The sequence below is a fragment of the Arabidopsis lyrata genome, assembly GCF_000004255.2.
Source record: "Arabidopsis lyrata subsp. lyrata unplaced genomic scaffold ARALYscaffold_3, whole genome shotgun sequence".
NCBI classification, from domain to species: domain Eukaryota; kingdom Viridiplantae; phylum Streptophyta; class Magnoliopsida; order Brassicales; family Brassicaceae; genus Arabidopsis; species Arabidopsis lyrata.
Window position 1 is genome coordinate 19,576,266 of NW_003302553.1, and position 8,880 is coordinate 19,585,145.

Consider the following 8,880-nt stretch of genomic DNA (forward strand, 5'->3'; position numbering starts at 1 on the left):
TAGCCACTGTCGTTCACTTCGCCACCAGAGTCGAGCCTTTGTCATCATTGGTTTGTTGGGTAAGGAAACCTAACCTATTTATGTCTTCTTCTTCTACAAGTTCATGTTTAGAGCTGGGGAGATCCTTAGATTAAATCTGGGTTTTGTTTGTGAAAACGAAGAGAAAATTGTGCCAAGTAAGGTTTATGGATTGATTTTTCGTCGAACCTGAAAGAGTTAGATCAAGATTTTGATGTCCCTTGATATATCTTGCTGCAAGGAATCCATAGCAATTTACGGTTTGTCGAACGGAGGTATATTCCATTCAGAGAGTCGTCTCGAAAGTTGATGAAAATTCACTAGTTCTGATTTCTAAAAACCTAAGTTTTTCAGATAAAATTTCATGTTCAAGTTGGCGTTTTTGGAGGAGGAATCTGGTCATTCCTGAGAGAACTAGGCCAATCCGACAGTATTTTCCGTTAGAGGAATTGTCAAGGAACCTGCCTAAGCTGTCAAAATCACCGGAAAAGGTAAAACCTAACCACCACGACGATTGCTTCTTCTACAAGAAATTGCTGTGTCTGTCAATTCTAGAAACCGTAGAAAAATAGATCCGAGATGGCTTCTTTAAGACAGAGTTTGAAAGTCCGAAACTATTCCGATCTGGCTGAAAATTGGTGGGGTTTATTCATGGTACTACAAGCTACAGATTCAACGGTGGGATTCTGTTTTGAACTAGTTGTTGAGTTATTCTTATATTTCCGAGACAGTTTATTATTGAGTAAATGGTGACATATATTTGTCAAACGAGGTTGGATTGAGCTGAACCAATGGCTTCAATTGGTAACCATAATTTAGGAAAAGAATGAGAAGGAATGTGATATTCCTCTTTGTTCCTCAATATTTTTACCATTTGCAAGTAATATTTTTTCCATATCATTCCTCTACATTCCTCACCAAAAAAGGAACACTAGAACAAAAATGTTCCTCTCCAAAATTGATGAGGAACAAAATGGAACAAAAAGGAACAAATATTAAAATTCATTTTTATTTTAAAATAAATAAAAAATAATATTTATCAATAGTATTTGTATTTTATTATATAATAATTTTCATATCTTCACAATACATTAACAGAAAAAACATTTTTGATAAGAATTTCATGCTGAATTACTCTTAAGTCTTCATTTGAAAATTATATAAATAGTAAAATAAATTTAAAAATGTTTATATTGTAAAAGAATAATATATTTTAAATTACTCTTTCAATTTTATTTTATGTTAATATTAAATATTATTATTTAAAATGATATATATAAATTTATTTCACAAATTTTAGTTTCAAATTAAATATAAAATTAAATAAATATAAAAAATATTTAGTATTTTTCATTGAAATTTGATTTATTTACCTATTTAATATATCTATAAAGATATTTTTATTGTTTGGTTACCATTAATCATAATAGTACATTTTATTCATTCTCTGCATCTTTTCCTTTTCGTTCCTCAAAAATTGTTTGTTCCATTCCGCGTTGTTCTTTTTATTCATTTTCTTTTTGTTCTTTTAATGGTTACTAGTCGGACCCAATATCTACAAACTTACAAAATGAGATTACTTCTCCCATCAGCCATTTCATTTGTAATATGAAAGAAGTCAAGAATGAACAATGAGAAAGCTGGAATGAAACTTTTAAAGGGGGTGTTACATGTTATATACTTATATAGAACCAATTATGTATGAGTTTCCTCAATTCAGAATATCTTTTAGTCAAAGTCGCGCGCAAATTTGAAATTTGCACAAGTTGAATAAACAATTTAAACACGGAAATACAATCAAGTTTATATATGTCATTTATTAGTTTTCTTAAGATATTGACTAAATCAATAAATTTCTCATTCAGTCAATGTAAAACAATGCAATTAAAATATTGAATATTCTTTTGTAACAATCTATATTTTGGTTTCTAAATTTTCAAATATTTCTAAATTTTGTTTTGCTAATATGGTATTGTTGTTAACAAAATTAATTTTATTTTTGTTTTACTCTAAATAGCATGCAAAATTTTGCAAATTAATAAATTTGGTAGTAAGGTTGACTTTTTAACTCTAATATATTTCCAAAATAGTTATATATAGATGATATATAATTAAATTATATATTCATGCATATAGAATAAAATCGAAGTTTTTTAAAAGTACCATAATTTCAAATTTATTTAAACATATAGCATAATTTCATTAGATATAAAATTCTTATGTATGATTTTTTTTTCTTATTTAATGTAGCAGACTTTAGTTAATACTATAACAATCAATATAATCATCATGTATATGAAAGTTGGCTAACTCTATCCATATGAGTGACACATTATCACTTTAGCATTTGCCATGTGTCCATTAAATAATTAATATAAGCTTTGTATTCTCTATTTTATAGTTAATAGTATATTTAATTTTAAATATTATTTAATTGTACTAATACAAACTTTATTATATAATTATATATTAATTGTAATATCCGTCGCGCCATACATGCCAAGATAACATGTTATTCATCTGATCTTGCCAAAACGTTTTTTTTGAAACTTCACACACGAACAAAAAAGCAATGCACACAACCCCTGAAGCTTACTCACTTGAGGAGAAAGGGAAAAAAAAAGGGTGAGTAAAGAATACACAGTGAGGGAAATCAACTTTGCCCACTAAAACATAAAATTTTTTATCAATCTATACAACCATCATTATAACATATAAACTTAGACATAAATAATCAACCTAAAATGCTTTAACTTCTAACAACACATTCATAACAACCATCCTATCTATACTAACACACACACATATATCGTTAGGTCCAGTCATCCTCTTGACGACTAGAACCTCATGAGAGGAGGCTGGCGCTCGTGGCTCAGACACTCTCATGCATTTCGGGCTTGTCAGTCTTTCCTGACCAGCATGTAACCCGTCGGCCCATCACTGTCCACATTACTAGGGAGACCACGGCCCATAGCTTGACTCTCCCTAGTCATACATATATCATACATACATACTCATCATCATACTTAATATACTCATACTTGACATATCATACATAACATCTCATTCTCAAACATCATACTAACACATATCAAACTCAACAATCATCAAGTCATAACTTTATATAATCTTATCCTATACAATCAGATCTAAGCCTACACATCATGCGTCAAGAAGCATAACAAAAGAAAATGATACTATGCTTCGCAAATACCATCCTCACCTTAGCCTTAACTTGTCCGAGACGCTACGGTTTGAATGCAGATTTCAAGTTTGATTCTCTAACCAAGACATAGATCCATGTTTCATGAATGCTCTTGAATTATCAGATTTTCTATTTTCATTTTTACAATATCTATTGATGACCTTGAAAAAAATACAATCAGTAGATCTATTACTTTATACTGTTTATTTTTCAGATTTGACTAATTTAGAGTTTTAATTTTGTAACTACCATGGATTAAAAGTAGTACTCTTTATATAAACTATTTGAAATGTTTTGACATGTTTTTTAAAACTTAGCAAATTAAATATATATTTTTTTATATAAAAATTCTAATTTTATTAGATGTTTCGAAAGAGGCATAAAATTCAGATTTTCAGCGTCAGTAATATATAGAATGATATGTTTCCTTTCTCCTATTTTTCAGATTAGAGTAATATAATTTAGATTTTTTTTTAATTACAAAGACTGATCGAGGAGTCTTGATATGAATTATTAAAATTAATGTTTAGTAATTTGGTTAGAACTTATCAATTTAGACTGCTTTATATATATAAATAAGATTCATGTTTTTCAATTTTTGATAATTCTAGAGCGAGATAAAATATATCTTTAATTTCAATTAATATATTAAATAAAAAAATATTTTCTTTAATGTGTGAAACTATTTATTAGGATGAATAACAAATGCCAAGGAGAAAATGGTGAGAAGAAAGATTGGTCTATTCTTCTTCCAGAACTTTATTCGGTAATGTCTCGCCTCATTGTAAAAGATAACATCCAAGCTTCCGCAGTGTGCAAAACATGGTATAAAGCTAGTGTTTCGGTTCGGATGAAAGAGCATCATTTATGGCATATGAAATACCCTTCATCTATAGGGAGCAAGAGGCCTTTTGAATTTTTATGACCCTTTACATGATACGACATACACTATGGAGTTTCCTGAAATGGCAGGCATGACTGTTTATTACTCTAAAGATGGTTGGTTACTTATGTGCAACGGTCACTCGTCGGAGATATTCTTCTTCAATCCATTTACCCGTAAGCTCATAAATTTGCCTATTTGTGAGACTAGTAACGAATCTGCTGTTTTCACTAGCGCTCCTACATCCGATGATTGCTTGGTTTTCGGGTTGGCAAACATCAAAAATGACTACACTACTGTCGCCATCAACACTTTAAAAGTCGGTGAAAGCAACTGGAAGACTACTCGTTTCGTCAGTCCTGAAGATTTCTTTACTTATCAACAGAATTATCTTTTCGGAAGGTCTTTTCTATTGTCTTGGTGGGTTAGGCACCTTAGCGGTTTTCGACTCATCAAGACAAACATGGGACATTCATCAGTTGAGACGTTTTTCAACCTCGTGGTTTGGAACCTACTTGGTAGATATTGAAGGAGACATTTTTCTCCTAAAAGTATCTAGTGATTATCTACGAGGGTATGCACTAAACCGTAATGGTGATTGGACCTGGGAAGACAAGGGTAAATTTGATGAGGGGTTGACGATTTTTGGGGACTTTCGTGCATGCAAGTGGAGATCAGGTCTCCTGAGCAACATGAGAAACAAAATATTCTTGTCGAAGTTTTTTCAACCGGTGATTCAAACTTATGTATTTTTTTATGAAGGAAGGTATCTCCCAAGTAACTCATGTACTCTTTCTTGGGATGAGAAAAAGAATGTGCAGAGTGTTTGGATTGAACCACCAAAAGAAATCTTACATTTTTTCTGAAACAGTTGATGAACGTAACTTTCCAACACTTTTGGACTACAAAAGCTGCTATTTTCATTTTTCATTATCATGTCTTCTTTGTTTTGGGTTTACTGTTTTAAATTTGATCATATATCTCATGTGATATATTATGGATCTCTATTTTTTTTTTCTTTAAATCAAATAAAAGTATTTGGAATTGCTTAGAACGTATAATATTACTAAAGTTATAATTTGCAATAATCCAGAACAAATATCTCGGAGATATAAGAAAAAAATCATTGCTAAATCTGATTATAAATATAACATTTTTTTTTTTATAATTATCACAAATAAAAAACAAAGGTTAATCGGTTCTCAAAAGATCACATGCCTATACAGCTCGAAGAGAGACCAATAATCTCATTATACAAAGAAAACCTAATATTACTAGAGATTAATATCATCACGTACAGCAAATAACTTAAATCTTCAATAAGTGTATAAACTTGCTCGATAAGTTAAGTTGGCTAACTAATTAAAATTTGAATACAATTAAATGAGAATCACATTTATAATAAACTAGATCATCACCCGTACTACAATACAAATAAATTAATATGGTCTGAACAATGAGTTAATTTATATTAACAACCACAAAATGATATTGCAATAATTCAGTTAGATCAAAAATCAAAATATTATAAATGAATCGCTTCTAAAACGTAGATTATTTTTAATTAATTAAGAAAGTTAGCTATTATATGGAATTAATTTAGAAAATTCTTTTTTCAATTTCTAATTCTTTGGTTGTTGAAATAGAGATTTGTTTGAGGTAACTACAGAATTTACCAATTATTCGCGTAATCGAATATGTTATGAACATATATTTAGTATATAATATACCAAATTCAACCCGTGCGTGGAATCTATACTTTTATTTTAGAATCTTAATGAAAATATTGTGTGCACAATCTATTATTCGTTATTTCCAAAATTACTTGCACAATCAAATTTTCAAATATTTTGTGGTGTGAACCTTATTTAAACTATCTGATCATATAATCTTAACATGCCGTCTATTATAAAGATCATAATTTTATATCATATAATATATTACATTTAACCATCCACCTACTATAACTATTTTAAATATATCTTTTTAGAAAATCAAACTAAAGTATTTATAATTTTTTTTATCTTTTTAATCTATTAAAGTTTTATGATATTCATTAAAAACTTAAATTAAACTATTTTTAAATGTTCCAAATTAAAATCTTTAAAAATATTTATTGTAGTATTTAAAATTTTGAATTTTAAAATTTTTTTATATGAAATTAAATAGAAATATTCAAACAATTATAAGGATCATAACTCATTTGTTAATATAATATATTATATTTAACTCACTGCCTATAATACATATTTGTTTTTAAAAAATCAAATTAGAGTATTTATTGATGATATTCTTTAAATATTGATGATATTCTTGAAAATATTCAAGTAAAACTAATTTTATATGTTCCAAATTAAATTATTTAAAAATCTTATTGTAGTATATAAAATAATACATTTCAAAAAATAAATGTATGAAATTGAATATAAATATTCAAATTCTGAACCGTTACTCAGTCGAAATTTTTGTTGAACTTATTTTTGGTTAAAAGAAATATATTACTCAAATGTGAATTTTTGACCCGTTAAATTATTTTTTTTCATAGATTTAACAATTTATATTCGTTTTTAAAAATTCAAATCTTGGCATATGCAGAAATTTTTTTTTCTTTTTTTTTGTTATATGGATGATATGATGATTTATTTGTTTCATAAAAATAAAATCATATGAAGATGAGTGGTGAATTTTAATGATTAATAACAAATTAATATGGTAAGTTAGATATCAAATCTTATATGTTCATTTTGATTGGTCATTCTTTTTTTTTAAGTTAATAATATATTTTTCGTTTTTAATAATTAAATTTTATAAATTAGTATTTGACTTGTTTATCCTTAATGAGCTAAATTAATTTACTCTTTATATTTTTTTTATCTCTAATGGAATTCAAATGTAATAACTTACAAAGGGAAATATTATTAAATGGTAATTATAAATTGTACTCCCCAAATAATAGTATAGGATACTTTAAAATTTTATTTATTTAGGTAAATAATTAGGTCCTTAATAATATAATAAGACATTGATATGCTGGAAAAAAAAGAATATAATAAAACGGTTATATCATATGTAAACAAACATGTTTTGACAAAATTACTTTTCATATTCCATAAAATTATCATTGAATTAAATATATAATGTTATATCAAGTACGTAAATCACACTCAAACTAGTATATATGTGATTTAGTCATCGTATGTTTTAAATTATGATATAGTAAAACTATCAAAATTATATTTAATTTATCTCAAGTTGCGTGAGTGCAAAAATTAACTAAATTTTATATAATAACAAAATAATATTTTTTGAAACATTTTATAAGCATATGGTTCCTCTAATATCCTATAATCATAAATAAAGAATTATATAAATTTATACATATATAATTATATACATAACTAAGATAATATATAAATATGATTATTTTTTGGATTTCCTTAAAAGCTAAAATCAAATTACAACTCATCTCGAACTTTATATTGCATCCAAAGCTCTTAGTGTTAAAGTTAAAATCAAATTACAACTCATCTCGAACTTTATATTGCATCCAAAGCTCTTAGTGTTGTCTTCTCGAACTGAATTCAAAATACAAAGAGTACTTAGAGGCTATAATTGATTATTTACCCGTAATTATTTTAAAATAAATCTTAATATTGTATCAGTTTTATCTTCAACATTAAAGATAGTAACTAACATTTATTCAAAATTTTGAAATTATGAACATGTATTTCCAAAATTTATTCAAAATTTTGAAAGTATGAACATGTATTTCCAGATGGGTAGTCTAGTATGCTATTAACATCCATTCTATTGCGATAACAAAAAAAATAATCATAATTTTAAGTTTATGCATACACTTTTTCACAAGAAATTCAACTAAATTCATTAATATATTTAGAAATTGTTAAAAATGCCCCTTTTTCAATACCCCTTTTCAAAAATGCCCCCTTTGAGAGTCCATTTTTAAGTTTGCCGTCTTTTAACTTTTAATGACCATTTTACCCTTATTTGAAACAAAATTAGGTCCACAAAATACAAAATATTTTTTTGGTGGGAAAAGTGATCCAGCAAATTTTTGGCGGGAAACGTAATCCCGCAATTTTCCCGCCAAAATTTTTTTTTTTCGAGAAAAGTGATTCCGCAATTTTTTTGGCGAAAAAATTTTACAAGGTATTTAAAGGTTTTACAGAGTATTTACAAGTGTTTTGTAAGGTTTTACAAGGTACTTATAAGGTTTTATAAAGTACTTATAAGGTTTTATAAGGTATTTATAACTTGTAAAACCTTATAGAAAACTTGTAAAACCTTATAACTTGTAAAACCTTATAAAATAGCTTGTAAAATCTTATAATATCTTATAAATACCTTATAAATACGTTGTAAAACCTTTTAAAATACATTGTAAAACCTTATAAATACCCTGTAAAAAACCTTTAAAATACCTTGTAAATTTTTCCGGCGAAAAATTTTCCCGCCAAAAAAATTGCGGAATCACTTTTTCCGCAAAAAAAATTTTTTGCCGGGAAAATTTTTTGGCGGGAAAAATTTTTACGGGAAAATTTTACAAGGTATTTTAAAGGTTTTTACAAAATCAAATTTGTAATTTTTGATGTGTGCACATTCTCATGTTTTCCTTATATATTTGTGATATCTTTTATTAAAAGAAGGGTAATTTAGTCATTTTGTACATAAAAGGGGGTATTTTTAAAAATGGACAGCCACAGGGGGCATTTTTGAAAAGAGGTATTGAAAAAGGGGCATTTTTGTGAGTCTC